We start from the raw sequence: 19,058 nt of genomic DNA on the forward strand, positions 1-19,058 counted from the left end.
CATGCCAGATGGAGCTCATAGCCAAAAAGAGAGGGAGAACAAGTATTGATAGCCATTTTACAGATGAGGAAACTGAGGTACGGAGAACTTGTAGGTTGTTCAAGGTCCGTCAGCAAGTGTCAGAGCCAGGATTGGAACTAAGGTTCTCTGACTCCCAGGACCTGACTATCATCAATCGTATTTATTGAGCGCTTACTATGTGCAGAGACTATCAGAATTGGTTTGGACACTTCAAAAAAATGATCTATAAAACAATGGATAAGGATGAGGACAGAGACAGTTCATTCAATTGTATTGATTGAGCGCTTACCATGTGCAAAGCACTATACTAAGCGCTTGGGAGAGTACACTACAGCAACAAAAGACACATTCCCAACCCACAACAAACTCACAGTCTAGAAGCAATGTGGTGAAGGGCTGATACATTAGTGTAGTGGCTATATAATGAAAGCTTGGATTAGGGTGATAATTCTTTGGGTGAGGAGAGATTCTATGAAATGTTGAAGAAGAAGAATAGGCAAGATTTATCAGGAAATTGTCCTTCAATTTCCATCCTATTTCATTTCCATCCTAAATGCTATCATTATTATCCTGAATGAGGAGTAGAGGAGGTCCCCAGGTTTTAGGGACAGAGATAACTGGTGTCATTTTCAGAGATGGAAAAGTTAGATACGGGATGGGTTTAGGGTGGAAGATGAGTAGCTTGGTTTTAAACGAGAAGCAGCGGGGCCTAGTGAAAAGACCCCAGGACTGGGTATCAGAGGACGTGGATTCTTATCCCGACTCTTCCAATTGCTGACTGTGAGACTCTGGGCAAATCACTTCACTTCTCTGTGCCTTTGTTCTCCTGTTGTCCCTCCTATTTAGACTGTGGGCCTCTTGTGGGACAAAGACTGTGCCCAGCCTAATTAATTTGTATCTATCCCAGCGTTTAGAAGAGCGTTTGACACATAGTAAACGCTTAACAAATACCTCTTAAAAAGTCATGTGGGAGGTAACTGGATATCCAAGGAGAGGAGTTAGGAGCCAAGAGAGGTGGGATTGGAGAGGTAGATGAGGAATTCTACTGTGAGCCCCATGTGGGATAGGGAATGCATCTAACCTGTTTACCTTGTATCTACCCCAGCACTTAGAACACTGTGTGGCACATAATTGCAATTGATAAGCGCTAACTCTGTGCCAGACACTATACTAAGCACTGAGGTAGACATAGAATAATCATGTTGAAGCCAGTCCCTGTCCCACATGTCACAATCTTAAACCTCACTTTACAGACGAGAGAATTGAGGCACAGAGAAATTAAGTGACTTGCCCAAAGTCACACAGCGGACAAGTGGTGGAGGCTGGATTAAAACCCAGGTCCTCTGACTCCCAGGCCTGGGCTCTTTGCACTTGTCAGTCATATTCATTGAGTGCTTACTGTGTGCAGAGCACGATACTAAGTACTTGGAAGAGTACAATACTCTATGTGGGAGCATCATGGCTTAGTGGAAAGAGCCCGGGCTTGGGAATCACAGGTCTTGGGTTCTAATCCTAGCTCCACCACTTATCAGCTGTGTGACTTGTGGCAAGTCACTTAACTTCTCTGCACCTCAGTTCCCTCATCTGTAAAATGGGAATTAAGACTGTGAGCCCCAAGTGGGCCAACCTGATAATCTTGTATCTACCCCAGCGCTTAGAGCAGTGCTCGGCACATAGCAAGTGCCTAAAAAATATCAAAACAATTATTATTATTAAAATGCAACAGTACAACAGACACATTCCCTGCCCACAAGAGCGTACAGTTTAGACAGAGACTCAAGCCACGCTGCTCTTCAAGTTAGCATATTAAGTACTTAACAAATACTATTATTAATCGTAGGCACATAAAAATGATGGGTCAGTCAACTATTTTATTGAGCACTTCCTGAATGCAAGGCACTGAACTGAGCGCTTGGGAGAGTGCAATGCAACAAAGTCGGTAGACGGGTTTCCTTTCCACATGAAGCTTAGCTCAAGGTGTGGACTTTTTGTCCTGACAATTCTCCATCTGTCCACAGGAAGCTCTATGCCTCTGCCAGCCATTGTCCATGCCACTGCAGTGACCGAATTCCACTCAGGGCCAGAGGTTGAGGGAGAAGGAATTCATTCACTCATTCATTCAATCGTATTTATTGAGGGCTTACGGTGTGCAGAGCACTGTACTAAGCGCTTGGGAAGGACAAGTCGGCAACAAATAGAGACGGTCCCTACCCATTAACGGGCTAACAGTCTAGAAGGAGGAGACAGACAACAAAACAAAGCATGTTGACAGGTGTTAAAATCATCGGATGAAATAGGATTAAAGCTATATGCACATCATTAACAAAATTAATAGAATAGTAAATATGTACAAGTGAAATAAAGTAATAAATCTGTACAAATATATGCAAGTGCTGTGGGGAGGGAAAGGAGGTGGGTGGGGGGGAAGGGGAGGAGAAGAGGAAAAGCGGGGGCTCACTCTGGGAAGGCCTACTGGAGGTTATGAGCTCTCAGTAGGGCTTGGAAAAGAGGAAGAGAGCTAGCTAGGCTGATGTGTGGAGGGAGGGCATTCCAGGCCAGGGGACAATGTGGCCCGCGGTTCGACGGCGGGACAGGCGAGAACGAGGTACAGTGAGGAGGTTAGCGGCAGAACAGCAGAGGGTGCGGGCTGAGCTGTAGAAGGAGAGAAGGGAAGTGATGTAGGAGGGGGCGAGGTGATGGAGAGCCTTGAAGCCGAGAGTGAGGAGTTTTTGCTTGATTCGTAGGTTTACAGGCAGCCACTGGAGATTTTTAGGAGGGGAGTGACATGCCCAGAGTGCTTCTGCACAAAGATAATAGGGCAGCATAGTGACATATAGAATGAAGTGGGAAGAGACAGGAGGATGGGAGATCAGAGAGGAGGCTGATGCAGTAATCCAGTCGGGATAGGATGAGAGATTGAACCATTAAGGTAGCAGTTTGGATGGAGAGGAAAGGGAAGATCTTGGCGATGTTGCGGAGGTGAGACCAGCAGGTTTTGGTGACAGATTGGATGTGTGGGGTGAACGAGAGAGCGGGGTCGAGGATGACAACAAGGTTGCGGGCTTATGAGATGGGAAGGATGGTATTGCTGTCTACAGTGATGGGAAAGTCAAGGAGAGGGCAGAGTTTGGGAGGGAAGATAAAGAGTTCAGTCTAGGACACACTGAGCTTTAGATGGCGGGCAGACATCCAGGTGGAGATGTGCTGAAGGCAGGAGGAGATACGAGCCTGGAGGGAGGGAGAGAGAGCAGGGGAAGATATGTACATTTTGGGTATCATCAGCGTAGGGATGATAGTTGAAGCCGTGGGAGCGAATGAGTTCACCAAGGGAGTGAGTGTAGATAGAGAACAGAAGGGGACCAGGAACTGACCCTTGAGGACCCCCTACACTAAGGGAATGGGAGAAGGAGGAGAATCCCGCAAAGGAGACTGAGAATGAACGGCTAGAGAGATGAGAAGAACCAAAAGAGGATTGAGTCTGTGAAGCCGAGGTTGGATAGCGTGTTGAGGAGAAGGGGGTGATACACACTGTCGAAGGCAGCTGAGAGGTCGAGGAGTATTAGGATAGAGTAGTAGCCGTTGGATTTGGCAACAAGGAAGTCATTGGTGATCTTTGAGAGGGTAGTATCGGTGGAGGGTAGGGGATGGAATCCAAATTGGAGGGCGTCAAGGAGGGAGTTGGTGTTGAGGAATTCGAGGCAGCGAGCGGGTGTAGACGATTCATTCTAGGAGTTTGGAAAGAAAGGGTAGGAGGGAGATGGGGCGATAACTAGAAGGGGAGGTGGGGTCAGGAGAGGATTTTTTTTAGGACGGGGGAGACGCGGGCATGTTTGAAGCAAGAGGGGAAGGGACCAGTGGAGAGTGAGCTGTTGAAAATGAAACTTAGGGAGGGGAGGAGGGAAAGGGCGAGAGATTTCATAAAATGAGAGGGAAAGGGGTCTGAAGCACAGGTGGATGGAGTATCACTTAAAACGAGGGAGGAGATCTCATCTGAAGATACTGCTGGGAAGGATGGGAGAGTGGCAGAGAGGGTTGAGAGAGGGAGGGATATAGAAGGGGTAGGGGTGACTTTGGGGAGCTCAGACCTGATGGTGTTACTAATGAAGTATGAGGCCAGTTCGTTGGGAGTGAGTGATGGAGGAGGGGGAGGAACAAGGGGCCTGTGAATGTAGTTAAATAGACGGAACAGCTGATAGGGATGATAGGCATGGGTGTCAATAAGGGAGGAAATATAGTTTTGCCTGACAGAGGAGAGGGCAGACTTATGGCAGGAAAGGATAAATTTGAATTGAACAAGGTTGGCTTGGTGTTTGGACTTTCACCAGCAGCGTTCAGCAACTCAAGCATAAGAGCAATGGAGGCGGACAGCGGGAGAGATCCAAGTTTGTGGGTTAGTGGTACGAGAGCGGTGAACGGAAAGGGAAGCGAGCGAGTTGAGTTGAGTAGAGAGAGTGCAGTTGAGAGCACTAATCTGGTCACCAAGATTGGGTAGAGAGGATAAGGAGGCGAGGTAGAGTGTGATACGCTGAGAATGATGGTTGGAGTAGAAAGACCGGAGGTCTCTGTAGGGTAGTAATATAGATGTGCAGGGGGGAGGAATGTGAGTGAGGAGGCAGGTGAGAAGGTTATGATCAGAGAGAGGGATTTCAGAGTTTGTGAGGGTGGAGTTACTGCAGCGGTAGGAGATGATGAGGTCGAAGGTGTGACCAGGTTGGAGAGTGGGTGAAGTGGGGTGGAACAAGAGGTTGGCAGCATCAAGGAGAGATAGAAAGAGGTCAGCAAAGGAGTCACCCGGGACTTCCATGTGGATGTTGAAGTCTTCGAGGGTCAGAGTGGGAATGGAAAAGGAGAGAAGGAAGGTGAGAAAGGGGTCAAAATCGGTAAAAAAAAAAACCAGTTGGAGGTGGGGCCGTGGGGGGCGGTAGATGACGGCTACAAGAATCTGGAGTGGGTGGTAGATGCGTAAAATACGGGCTTCAAAGAACGGGAAGGGAAGGGAAGGGGGAGGAGGGATAGTGTAAAAGCGATATTGGGGAGCAAGAAGAAAGACGACATCTCCTCCTTTCTCTGTGAGTCTGGGGAATTGGGAGAAGAAGACGCCTCCACTGGAGAGAGCAGCAGAAGAGACCGTGTCTTCCGGAATGAGCCATGTTTTGGTTAAGGCGAGGAGGAGGAGAGACCTGGAAAGGTATAGGTCCAAGATGAAAGGGAGCTTACCTAAAGTGGAGCAGGGTGTTCTAAATGCCACACTTGGCAGGAGCTGTGGAGGGAGGGGATGGAGGGGGAATGGTGTGAGGGGTAGGGAGAGCTGGGCACCCGTGGGCTGGGAGAGGGGGAAGACGGGTTGCCATGAGAAAGGAGAACTGAGATGGGGATGGGGTGGGGACGAGGGGAGGGAGGGGTTGGAAGGGAGGGGTTGAGGGCTGGTGCCGGTACAGAGGGATTCTGGGGAGGAGGCGAGGGGGAGGGTCTGGGGAAACGGAGGGAAAGAGCTGGGTGGTTGAGGGGAAGGGGAAGGTGAGGAATAGGCAGGGCAGTTGCGAGCAGTGGAATTGATAGTACATGATGGGGTCAGCAAGGTTGTTAATTAACATGCTCTATCAATAATAAAATCAGCAGATTACATCACAGAAAGTAGTTAACAATGAACATGCAATGGCAATAAAATAAGCAGGTGATGATATCATTGAGAGCCGTTAACAATTAACATTCGACGGTAATAATGCAATAAGCAGATGATGACAACCCAGAGAGCAGTTAACAATTAACATGCAGAAGCAACCATAAAATAGGCAGATGATGCCCAAGGCAGAAGGATGAATTGTCCATGGCTCAGTCAAATCAAATCAAAAAGTCTAATGGCAAGGATAGTCCAGGGGCCCTTGGCAAAAATGTCTCTGACGTGGTGGAAGATGGAGTCCTATGGATGGCAGTTCTGGAGTAGGGTGGAACTGTTAAGGGGAGTCATGAGAGAGGAGACGCCTGGGGAGAGGAGTAAACAGCCAAATAGCATGGGGGGGGGGGCGGGGCTGACTAGGTACTAATGGGGTTTTTTGTTAAAGTAACTCGGTGATAACAAGGGCCTTTTTCCCCGGGGAGGGGAGTTGGGGGGGAATCAGTCAGGTCCGGACCAGGAAGGGGGGAGTGAGCAGGACACTCAAGGAAGGTCGCTTATGGAGGGGGGACGGAAGTAGGGGGACACAATGTCTCATGATCAAGCAGGGGGGCATAATGTCCCACGATCCCAGTTGGCTACCTGAATAGAGTGGATGTGGCTTCGAGGGGTGAGTCTAGGACAAAGTGGAGGTGACTTCGAGGGGTGACTGTAGTGATGATGGGGGTGGTGGGCCCAGCCCAGGGTCCTCGGTGTCTTCGGGTGGGGTTGCAGATCTCCAAATGGGGGACAGCCAGGAGCCCGACCACTGGGCATGGGTGCCCGATAGCAGGCTGCTCGGGGACGGTGGGAGGGAGGCGGATCCCCGTCCCTCGCGGCGACGTCCGGAGGAGAGGGATCCTACCGGGAACAGCAGGGGACTTGTGGTGTGATGGCGGGCGGTCCCCTCAGGATCGGGATCCCGGGCTCCTATGGCAGCGCCCGGAGGAAAGGGATCCTACCGGGACAGCAAAATCTCAGGCGTGCCATCCAACCCAACAATTTCATCTTTCTGACATACTGTCCTTGGGGTGATGCTCAGGTTCTAAGTGTTGAATTCCGGACAGATGTCAGACGACATGGCCAACCACACGGAAGCGAAGAGATTCTTGCTGCGGGGATTATCGTAGGTCTAGGAGCTGCAGCTGGTCCATGCAGAGCTGTTCCTCCTGGTCCACCTGATGACCCTGACGGGGAATCTCCTCATCATCGCCATTATCGTCCTCGACCTGCGCCTTCACACCCCCATGTACTTCTAACTCAGGCTCCTGTCCCTCATCGACCTCTGCTACGTCTCCATCACCGTCCCCAAATCCATCCTCAACTCCCTTTCAAACGTCATCTCCATCTCCCTGCCTGCTTGCGCTGCTCAGGTCTTTCTCGTGATTTTCTTGGTGGTACCGGAGATAGGCCTGCTGACCATCATGTCCCAAGACCGTTTTGTGGTCATCTGCCGTTCCCTGTGCTATGACACCATTATGCACCAGAGTGCCTGTGCCTCAATGCTGGCCACCTCCTGGCTCAGCAGCAGTCTGAACACCTCCCTCTACACCACCAGCGTCTTCTCCCTGTCCTCTGTGGCCCCAACGTCGTCCACCAGTTCTTCTACGACGGTCACCAGTAGCTGAGGCTCGCCTGCTCCTCTATCCAAAGCGTCAAAAACTTGAGGTTAGCCACGACCACCGGCTTACCCTTCTTCTGCTCCGTGCTCTTCATCATCTCATACGCACTCATCTTCTGGGCCATGCTGAGGATGCTGGCCGCTGAGGGCCGGGGAAAATCCTTTTCCACCTGCCTGTCTTACCTTGCCATCGTCACCCTTTCCATCACTTCTGGCTCCTCTGACTACTTGAAGCCGATATCCGACTCCCCCTTAGTGCTGAAAATGATGCTATCCGTGTTCTACTCTGTGGTGCCCCCCACCCTAAACCCCCTTATCTACAGCCTGAAGAACCTGGACGTGAAGGCCGTGATGGAAAATCTTTTAGGGCAGAAGCTGCCCCAGGGACCTTTCCTTTAGATTGTCAGCTCTTTGGGAGCAGGCTTGCTGTCAACGGCCGATTCTCTGAAATAAAAATAATAATAATTAATAATTACGGTATTTGTTAAGTGCTTACTGTGTTCCAAGCACTGTTCTAAGCAGTGGGGTAGATAGAAGGTAATCAGGTTGTCCCTTTTGGGGCTCACAGTCTTAATCCCCATTTTACAGATGAGGTAACTGAGGCCCAGAGACATTACGTGGCTTGCCCAAGGTCACACAGCAGATAGGTGTTGGAATCAGGATTAGAACCCACGTCCTCTGACTCTCAAGCCAGTAGTCTTTCCACTAAGCCACTCTAAGTCTCATGAAAATCATTCATTCAATCGTATTTATCGAGAGCTTAATGTGTGCAGAGCACTGTGCTAAGCGCTTGGAAAGTACAATTCAGCAACAAATAGAGACAATCCCTACCCAACAACGGGCTCACATCAACAGAATGCCAAGGAGCCTTGATGAACCTTGGACAAGTCACTTCAATAAATCAATCAATCGTATTTATTGAGCGCTTACTGTGTGCAGAGCACTGTACTAAGCGCTTGGGAAGTACAAGTTAGCAACATGCATAGACAGTCCCTACTCAACAGTGGGCTCACAGTCTAAAAGGGGGAGACAGAGAACAAAACCAAACATACTAACAGAATAAAATAAATAGAATAGATATGTACAAGTAAAATAAATAAATAAATAAATAAAGTAATAAATATGTACAAACATATATACATATATACAGGTGCTGTGGGGAAAGGAAGGAGGTAAGATGGGGGGATGGAGAGGGAGACGAGGGGGAGAGGAAGGAAGGGGCTCAGTCTGGAAAGGCCTCCTGGAGGAGGTGAGCTCTCAGTAGGGCCTTGAAGGGAGGAAGAGAGCTAGCTTGGCGGATGGGCAGAGGGAGGGCATTCCAGACCCGGGGGATGAAGCACAGTAAGCACTTCACTTCTTCGTGCCTCAGTTACCTCATCTGTAAAATGTGAATGAAAATGGTGAGCCCCATGGGACATGGACTGTGTCCAGTCGAACCCTCTTGTATTTATCACAGCACTTAGTACCGTACTTGGCACATAGTAAGCGCTTAGGGATATCATTAAGAAAATCTATTGCACATTAAAAGTCCTTTTTGTACTGTAAAGCATCAGGGCACCATTGAGCAGGGAACAGACGCTGAGATGTCTTCTCTGTTTTCCAGCATCTCTGTGAGTTCCGACGAGAGGTGAAAATTCCGATACTGTGGGAAAAAGCAGTCTTTCATGTCCGCAGTCTTCATAGGGAATCAGGAATGGAGCGGATTTGTTCATGGGATGGATAGGCAGCAATCCATTAGTTAATCAATTGCATTTATTGAGCGCTTACTGCACTCAACTAAGCACTTGGACGAGTACAGTATGTCAGAGTTGATAGACATGTTTCCTTCCCACAAACAAGAGCCTAGTGGAAAGACTATAGGTGTGGGAATCAGAATCAGTCAGTCGGATTTATTGAGTACTTACTCTTTGAAGAGCACTGTACTAAGTGCTTGGGAGAGTACAATATAACAGCAAAAAGACACATTCTCTGCCAGACCTCGGTCCTATTTCTGGCTCCACCACTTGTCTGCTGGATGGTCTTGGAGAAGTCACTGAACTTCTCTTTGCTTCGGTTTCCTTACTTGTAGAACAGGATTCAATACCTCTCCTCCCTCCCCCTTAGACTGTGAGCTCCCTGTAGGGGAAAGGGACAGTGTTTGCTTGACACATAGTAAGTGCTTATCAAATACCATTAAAAATTATCTGGCACTTACAACATGCTAGGCTCTGGGATCAATACAGGGTTATGAAATTGGACATAGTCCTTGGTTCACAGAGGCGTCACAACAGCTATATTAACCCCATTTTACAGATGAAGAAACAGTGGTCTAGTAAAGTAAATTGACTTGCCTAAGGTCACATAATAGACTAGGGACTTGAAGAAAGATCTCCTGAATCTCATGGCCACTAGGCAACACCATCAATCGAAAAATGAATCAATGGTATTTATTTTGCGCTTACTGTGTGCAGAGCACTGTATCAATTACTTGGGAAAGTTCAGTGGAACGGAATTCCTATTATTCTCTGTCTTGGGTTTTTCTGCCCTCTCATTGACTCTCACCCCTAGTGGTTATTTACAGTATATTCATCTCGATAGCTACATTTTTACCAAATTATGGCATATAATAACCTCATCCGGGCTTACTTACTGTAATCAATCAACGATCAATTGAGCACTTAATGTGTGCATAGCACTGTGCTAAGCACTTGGAAAAGTACAACAGAGATGGTAGACACATTCCTTGCCCACAATGAGCTAAGAATCTTCAGGGGAAGACAGGCATAAAAATAGACTGCAGAAAGGAAAAATAGTAGAGGATTAAGAATATTTACAGTAAGTACTGTGGGGCCGGGATCAGTGTCAATCAATCACTTAATCATATTTATTGAGCGTGTTAAGTGTGCATAGCACTGTCATAAACACTTGAGAGATTACAATAAAACAGATTTGGTAGACATGTCCACTGACTACAAAGGAGCTCACAGCCTAGAGGGGGAAACAGACATCAATCAATCTATCAGTGGTATTTATTGAGCGCTTACTGTGTGCAGAGCATTGTACTAACGATAAAACAGAGTTGGTAGTCACATTCCCTTACCACACCAAGCTTACAGTCCAAAGGGGGAGGCAGACATTAGTCTATCCATCAATGGTACTTATTGAATGATTACTGTATGGAGAGCACTGTACTAAGCACTTGGGAGAATACAATATAACAGACACCATTCCTGCCCACAAGGAGCTTGCAGTCTAGACAGGGAAACAGGCATTAATCATACTGAAGTTGGGAAAGTTGAGTGACACACATTCTGTAGCATAGAGTGTCTGATCAATGGATATGCATATCTGTCAGTGTAATTCAGTATGGAAAGCTTAGGATTCCTTGGATGTGTGCACCCGGTGATATTTTAGAGAAGCAGCTTGGCCTAGTGGACAGAGCATGGGCCTGGGAGAAAGAGGACCTGGGTTCTAATCCTGGCTCTGCCACTTACCAGCAGTTTGACCTTAGGCAACTCACTTAACATCTGTGCCTCAGTTTCCTCGATACCTGTTCTTTCTCCTACTTAGGTTGTGAGATCCATGAGGGACCTGCTTAACTTGTACCTAACCCAGGGCTTAGTTCAGTGATAGTGATAGGTAAGCGCTTAACAAATACCACAATTATTTTCATTATCTGATTTTGGTCCAGATATCTATTTTCCTTCAAATGGAAAGTTGTCTGTTTTAGCTGCTACCTTTCTCGCCCTTCTCAAGACCTCTAGAACAATTTGATTCAGGATGTTGGCCCTTCTCTGAACTCTGGTCTTTTCCCAGAATCCGCCTCTCCTCCCCCTTCCTGTCCTTGTTCCTCAGGGCATAGATGAGCGGTTTGAGGGTGGGGGTGATGACGGTGTAGATGAGGGTCAGAAACCTGTCCAAAGTCCCAGAGAAGGAGCTGTTGGGCCAGATGTAGACCACGATGATGGACCCATAAAAGAGAATGACCACGAGGAGGCGGGACCTGCAGGTTCCTAGGGCCTTCTTCCAGACCTGGGGTGACTTGATCCTCAACATGGCCCGGCGATGGACCCATTGAAGACCATGGTCAGGCTCAAGGGCTGGAGAATCAGTACCAAAGTGCCCACGAAGAGCTGGACCTCATTGGCCCGGTTGTCCACACATGCCAGCTTGTAGGCAGTTCACAGAGGAAGTGGGGAAGTTGCCCATGCCAACAGCGGGGCAGGAAGAAGATGATGGTAGCCTGAATCTCGGTGTCCCCAACCCCGCTCAGCCAGACTAAGCCCACCAGTACCAGGCAGACCTGCGGATCCATGACCTTGGTGGAGTGAAGGGGTCGGCAGATGGCGGTGTGATGGTCGAAGGCCATGGCAGTCAAGAGGACGCACCGTATCGACTCCAGGGCCAGGGTGACCTAGATCTGGACCACACAACCGACAAAGCTGATGGTCTTGGAGGGCCCCAGGAGGATCCACAGAAGCTGGGGGACGATGCTGGTGGTGAAGCAGAGGTCCACGAGGGAGAAGTGAGAGAGGAAGACGTACATGGGTTTATGGAGACGGAGATCCAGTCGGGTCACCAAAGTGATGGCAGTGTTGCCCACCAGGGTTAAGAGGCAGAAGATCAAAACAACCACGAAGAGGATCTTCTCTAACTGGGGTTGAGCAGAGAAACACACCAAGACAAAGTCCTCTCCATAAGTGTCATTCAGCATCATCCTTGTCCTTGTAGGGAAAGCGAGGGAGGCAGGGAGAGGGAAAAGATGAGAGAAAGAGGGAGAAGGGAAGGGAATGAGGAGGAGAGAAAAAATAAGAAAGTGAGGGAGAGAAAAAAGCGTAAGGAAGTCAGGGAGAGAGAGGATGATGGAAACTGGGAGTGGGAAAGAGAAAAATGAGGGAAAAATGAGATAGAGGACGTGAGGGAAAGAAGAAGAGAAAATGTGAGAGAGTGAGTGAAAGAGAATGCAAGGGAGCAAAAGGTTAGAGGAAAAGGAGTGAGTGAGAGAAAGTGTGAGGAGCGAAAAAGCAATAGAAAAAGTGAGGGAAAGAATGTGAGGGAGAGAAAAGGGAAGACAGAGAGAGCGAAAACGATCGTGAGGGGAAGAAAAAACGAGAGAGCAAGGAGAGAAGAAGAAAGAGGGAAGAAACCGAAGGAGTGGGCGAAAAGGGAGGAAGAATGAGAGTGAGAGGAAGAGAAAAATAAGAGAGAGAGTGAGAGGAAAAGCACAAAGGAGAGAAAAAGCCAGAAAGAGAGTGAGGGAAAGCAAGTTAGAGGGAGAAAAAGTATGAGAGAGCGTGAGAGAGAGAGAGAAAAGCACGAGGGAGTGAGAGAGAACATAAGGGAGAGGAAAAAGTGAGAGAGAAAGGGGAAAGAGTAAGAGGGAGAGAAAAAGCAGGACAGAGTGAGAGGGAGAAAACAACGTGAGAGAGCAAGAGAGAGAAAAACAAGAGCCGGAGAAAGCAAGGGAATAGAGGGGGATAGGAAAGAAAAATTGGGAGTGAGGGCAACAGTGAGATGGAGAAAAAAGTGCAAGAAAAAATGAGGGAGAGAAAAACTAGAGGGAGAAAGTGATAGAAAAATAGCAAGACGACAACAGAAAAAATGAGAGTGAGCATGAGGAAAAGAGAGGGAAGGAGAAAAACGTATGAAAGAGGGCAAGGGAGAGTTGTCATTCATCTTCGAAGAAGATTCCACATCGATTATAAGAATATAATAAGTGCTTAACAAATGCCATAATAATTATATACTGAGTGCTTAACAAACATCATAATAATAACAATGATATAATAATTGCTTAACAGATGCCATAATAATGATATAGTGAGTGTTAAACAAATGCCATAATAGTAATATAGTGAGTACTTAACAAATTCCATAATAATAATGTAGTGAATGAACAGTGCCCCAGTGCTTAGAACAGTGCCTAGTGGCATCATCATCATCATCATCAATCGTATTTATTGAGCGCTTACTATGTGCAGAGCACTGTACTAAGCGCTTGGGTAGTACAAATTGGCAACATATACAGACAGTCCCTACCCAACAGTGGGCTCACAGTCTAAAAGGGGGAGACAGAGAACAAAACCAAACATACTAACCAAATAAAATAAATAGAATAGATATGTACAAATAAAATAAATAAATAAATAGAGTAATAAATATGTACAAACATATATACATATATACAGGTGCTGTGGGGAAGGGAAGGAGGTAAGATGGGGGGATGGAGAGGGAGACGAGGGGGAGAGGAAGGAAGGGGCTCAGTCTGGAAAGGCCTCCTGGAGGAGGTGAGCTCTCAGCAGGGCCTTGAAGGGAGGAAGAGAGCTAGCTTCGCGGATGGGCAGAGGGAGGGCACACTGCAAGCACTTAACAAACACTTTTATTATTGTTATTATTATTAATATTATTGAATCACATAATGATAAGATAGTGAGGCTTAACAAATACCACAATAATAATAATATAGTAAGTGCTTAACAAATGCCATAATAATAATGTAGTTATGAATATAGTTAATTTAGTTAATTAATATAGTTAATTAATTAATTAATTAATTAATTGACTGAATAATTAGTTAGTTAGTTAATACAGTAAATATAGTTAATAATATAATTAATCCTAACTAATGCTGCAATAATAATATAGTGACTGCTTGCTAAATGCCATAATAATAATATAGTAAGTGTTTAACAAATGCCGTCGTAATGATGGCCCCGCTCGCCATCACACTGCGCTGCCTTGCTGCTCCCGGGGGGATCCTCTTCTCAGAGCGCCACCATAGACACCCGGGACTCCGTTCCCGAGAGGCCCGCCCGCCATCACACCTCGCGGCCTTGCTGCTCCCGGAAGGATCCTCTCCTCAGAGCGCCGCAATAGTCGCCGGGGACTCCGTTCCCGATAGGCCCTCCCGCCATTACACGGCGTGGCCCCCGCTGCTCCCGTAAGGATCCTCTCTTCAGAGCGCCCCCATAGACGCCCTCTGCTTCCACCCGCCCCACTTAAGCGACCTTCCTTAAAGTGCCCCCATCCACCCCTTCCCGGTTCGATCCTGACTGACTCTCCGCATCCCCCTCCGGGAAAAAGGCCCTTGTTAAAACCGAGTTACATTAACGACAACCTCATTGGCACCTACTCAGCCCTCCCATGCTAGTTCGCTGTTCACTCCTCTCCCCAGGTATCTCTGCTACCTGACCCCCTCAACAGGTCCACCCTACTCCAGTACATAATAGTTTGTATCTGCTCTCTGTGACATCATTATCTGCCTATTTTATTACTGCCATAGTATGTTAATCATTTAACTACTCCATGTGATGCCATCGCCTATTTATATCATTGCTACTGTTTTAATGCTTCTGCATCTCAATTGTTAACCTCCCACTGTACTGTCACTCGCCCTGCTGACCTCACCATGAACTTTCAATTCCCTTGCTCCCAACTGCCATTCCCATTCCTCACCTTCCCCTTCCCCTCTCCCACCCAGCTTTTTCCCTCCCTCTCCCCCACCAAGACCACAACCCCTCACCCCCTACCAAGGATCCCTCTATACCAGCGCCAGTCCTTCACTACTCCCTCCCAGCCCCCCACTCCACTTCTCCCCGCCCCCACCCCATCCCAGTTCTCCTTTGCCATCGCCACCCCTTTCCCACTCTCCACGCCTAGGCCCCCGCCAACTCATCCCAATCCAAAACCTCCCCACCCCTCACACCCTTCCCCCTCCCTCCCCTCCCTCGGCAGCTACTGCCAAGTGTGGCCTCTAGAAACCCCGCTGTGTTTTAAGTAAGATCTCTTTCATCCTAGACCTATTCCTTTCCAGCTCTCTACTCCTCCTCGCCCTAACTGAAACATGGTTGTCTCCGGACGACACGGTCTCTTCTGCTGCTCTCTCCGGTGGAGGCCTCTTCTTCTCCCACTCCCCCAAACTCACCGGAAAAAGAGGAGGTGTCGGTTTCCTTCTCGCCACCCAATGTCACTTTCGCACTATCCCTCCTCCCCCTTCCCTTTCATTCGCTTCCTCTGAAGCCCACATTATTCGCCTTTACCACCCCCTCCGGATTCTTGTAGCCGTCATCTACCGCCCCCCAGGCCCCACCTCCAATTTCTTTAACGATTTTGACCCCTTCCTCACCTTCCTTCTCTCCTTTTCCATGCCCACTCTGATCCTCGGAGATTTAACATCCACATGGATATCCATGATGACTCCTCTGCGGCCTGCCTTCCATCTCTCCTTGACGCTGCAAAGCTCTTGCTCCACCCCACCTCACCCACTCACCAAGTTGGTCATACCCTCGACCTCATCATCTCCTATCGCTGCACTGTGTCCACCATCACCAACTCTGAAATTTCTCTCTCTGATCATAATCTTCTCACCTGCCTCCTCACTCACACTCCTTTCCCCTGTAAATCCATATTACTCCCTAACAGAGATCTCCACTCTATTGACCCCATCCATCTTTCTGAGCTCCTCATACCCCAACTCGCCTCCCTCTCCTCTTTACCCAGTCTTCATGATCAGATTACTGCTGTCAACCCTACCCTTTCTACTCAGCTAGACTCACTCGCTTCCCTTCCCCTTCGCCGCTCTCGTACCACTAACCCACAGCCCTGGATCAGTGCCACTGTCCGCCTCCTTCGCTCTTATTCTCGAGCAGCCGAACGCGGCTGGCGAAAGTCTATACACCATGCCAACCTCGTTCACTTCAAGTTTATCAATCAATCAATCAATCAATCAATCGTATTTATTGAGCTCTTACTGTGTGCAGAACACTGTACTAAGCGCTTGGGAAGTACAAGTTGACAACATAAAGAGACAGTCCCTACCCAACACTGGGCTCTCAGTCGAAAAGGGGGAGACAGAAAACAAAACCAAACATACTAACAAAATAAAATAAATAGAATAGATATGTACAAGTAAAATAAATAAAAAAATAAATAGAGTAATAAATATGTACAAACATATATACATATATACAGGGGCTGTGGGGAAGGGAAGGAGGTAAGATGGGGGGATGGAGAGGCAGACGAGGGGGAGAGGAAGGAAGGCGCTCTGTCTGGGAACACCTCCTGGAGGAGGTGAGCTCTCAGTAGGGCCTTGAAGGGAGGAAGAGAGCTAGTTTGGCGGATGGGCAGAGGGAGGGCATTCCAGGCCCGGGGGATGACGTGGGCTGGGGGTCGATGGCGGGACAGGCGAGAACGAGGTACGGTGAAGAGATTAGCGGCAGAGGCGCGGAGGATGCGGCGTGGGCTGTAGAAGGAGAGAAGGGAGGTGAGGTAGGAGGGGGCGAGGTGATGGAGAGCCGAGGGTGAGGAGTTTCTGCCTGATGCGCAGATTGATTGGTAGCCACTGGAGATTTTTGAGGAGGGGAGTAATATGCCCAGAGCGTTTCTGGACAAAGAAAATCCGGGCAGCAGCATGAAGTATGGATTGAAGTGGGGAGAGACACGAGGATTGGAGATCAGAGAGAAGGCTGATGCAGTAGTCCAGACGGGATAGGATGAGAGCTTGAACGAGCAGGGTAGAGGTATGGATGGAGAGGAAAGGGCAGATCTTGGCAATGTTGCGGTGCTGAGACTGGCAGGTTTTGTTGACGGCTTGGATGTGAGGGGTGAATGAGAGTGCGGGGTCAATGATGACACCAAGGTTGCGGGCTTGTGAGACGGGTAAGATGGTAGTGCCGTCAACAGAGATGGGAAAGTCCGGGAGAGGGCAGGGTTTGGGAGGGAAGACAAGGAGTTCAGTCTTGGACATGTTGAGTTTTAGGTGGCGGGAAGACATCCAGATGGAGATGTCCTGAAGTCAGGAGGAGATGCGAGCCTGGAGACAGGGGGAGAGAACAGGGGCAGAGATGTAGATCTGGGTGTCATCAGCGTAGAGATGATAGTTGAAGCCGTGGGAGCGAATGAGGTCACCAAGTGAGTGCGTGTAGATCGAGAACAGAAGGGGACCAACAACTGAACCTTGGGGAACCCCCACAGTAAGTGGATGGGAGGGGGAGGAGGAGCCTGCAAAAGAGACTGAGAATGAACGACCGGAGAGATAAGAGGAGAACCAGGAGAGGACGGAGTCTGTGAAGCCAAGGTCAGATAGCGTGTTGAGGAGAAGGGGGTGGTCCACAGTGTCGAAGGCAGCTGAGAGGTCGAGGAGGATTAGGATGGAGTATGAGCCGTTGGATTTGGCAAGCAGCAAGTCATTGGTGACCTTTCAGAGGGCGGTTTCCGTGGAATGTAGGAGACGGAAGCCAGACTGGAGGGGGTCGAGGAGAGAGTTGGTGTTGAGGAATTCGAGGCAGCGCGTGTAGACAACTCTTTCAAGGAGTTTGGAAAGGAATGGTAGGAGGCATATGGGGCGATAACTAGAAGGTGAGCTGGGGTCAAAAGAGGTTTTTTTAGGATGGGAGAGACATGGGCATGTTTGAAGGCAAAGGGGAAGGAACCTCTGGAGAGTGAGCGGTTGAAGATGGAAGTTAAGGAGGGGAGAAGGGATGGAGCGACAGATTTCATGAGATGAGAGGGAATGGGATCAGAAGCACAGGTGGCCGGAGTCGCACTTGAGAGGAGAGAGGAGAGCTCCTCTGAAGATACTGCTGGGAAGGATGGGAGAGTAACAGAGAGTGTTGAGAGCCGGGGGGTTGGAGAAGCGGGGTAAATGGCTTTGGGGGAGTCGGACCTGGTGGATTTCATTTTGTTAATGAAGTAGGAGGCCAGATCGTTGAGGGTAAGGGAAGGAGGAGGGGGAGGAACCGGGGGCCTGAGAAGGGAGTTGAATGTACGGAAGAGCTGGCGGGGGTGATGGGCGTGGGTGTCAATGAGCGAGGAGAAATTGTTTTGTCTGGCAGAGGAGAGGGCTGAGGTAAGGCAGGAAAGGATAAACTTGAAGTGAACGAGTTTGGCATGTTGTTTAGACTTTCGCCAGCAGCTTTCGGCAGCTCGAGCATAAGAGCGAAGGAGGCGGACAGTGGCAGTGATCCAGGGCTGTGGGTTAGTGGTACGAGAGCTGCGAAGGGAAAGGGGAGGGACTGAGGCAGTCTGAGTAGAAAGGGTAGGGTTGAGAGCAGTGATCTGATCATCAAGACTGGGTAGAGAGGAGAGGGAGGCGAGGTGGGGTGTGAGGCGCTCAGAAAGATGGATGGAGTCAAGAGAGTGGAGATCTCTGTGAGGGAGTAATATGGATTTACAGAGGAAAGGAGTGTGAGTGAGGAGGCAGGTGAAAAGATTATGATCAGAGAGAGGGATTTCTGAGTTGGTGATGGTGGGCACAGTGCAGCGATAGGAGATGATGAGGTCGAGGGTATGACCAAGTTGGTGAGTGGGTGAGGTGGGGTGGAGCAAGAGGTTGGCAGCGTCGAGGAGAGATAGAAGGCGGGCGGCACAGGAGTCATCATGGATAACCATGTGGATGTTGAAGTGTCCTAGGATCAGAGTGGGCATGGAGAAGGAGAGAAGGAAGGTGAGGAAGGTATCAAAATCGTTAAAGAAGTTGGAGGTGGGGCCGGGAGAGCGGTAGATGACGGCTACAAGAATCTGGAGCGGGTGGTAGAGGCGAATAATGTGGGCTTCAAAGGAAGGAAAGGAAAGGGAAGGGGGAGGAGGGATAGTCCGAAAGCGACATTGGGGGGCGAGAAGGAAACCAACACCTCCTCCATTTCCGGTGAGTCTGGGAGAGTGGGAGAAGAACAGGCCTCCACTGGAGAGAGCAGCAGAAGAGACCGTGTCGTCCGGAGACAGCCATGTTTCAGTTAGGGCGAGGAGGAGTAGAGAGCTTGAAAGGAATAGGTCCAGGATGAAAGG

Source organism: Tachyglossus aculeatus, unplaced genomic scaffold (genome assembly GCF_015852505.1).
Source record: "Tachyglossus aculeatus isolate mTacAcu1 unplaced genomic scaffold, mTacAcu1.pri scaffold_78_arrow_ctg1, whole genome shotgun sequence".
In the NCBI taxonomy this organism is placed as follows: domain Eukaryota; kingdom Metazoa; phylum Chordata; class Mammalia; order Monotremata; family Tachyglossidae; genus Tachyglossus; species Tachyglossus aculeatus.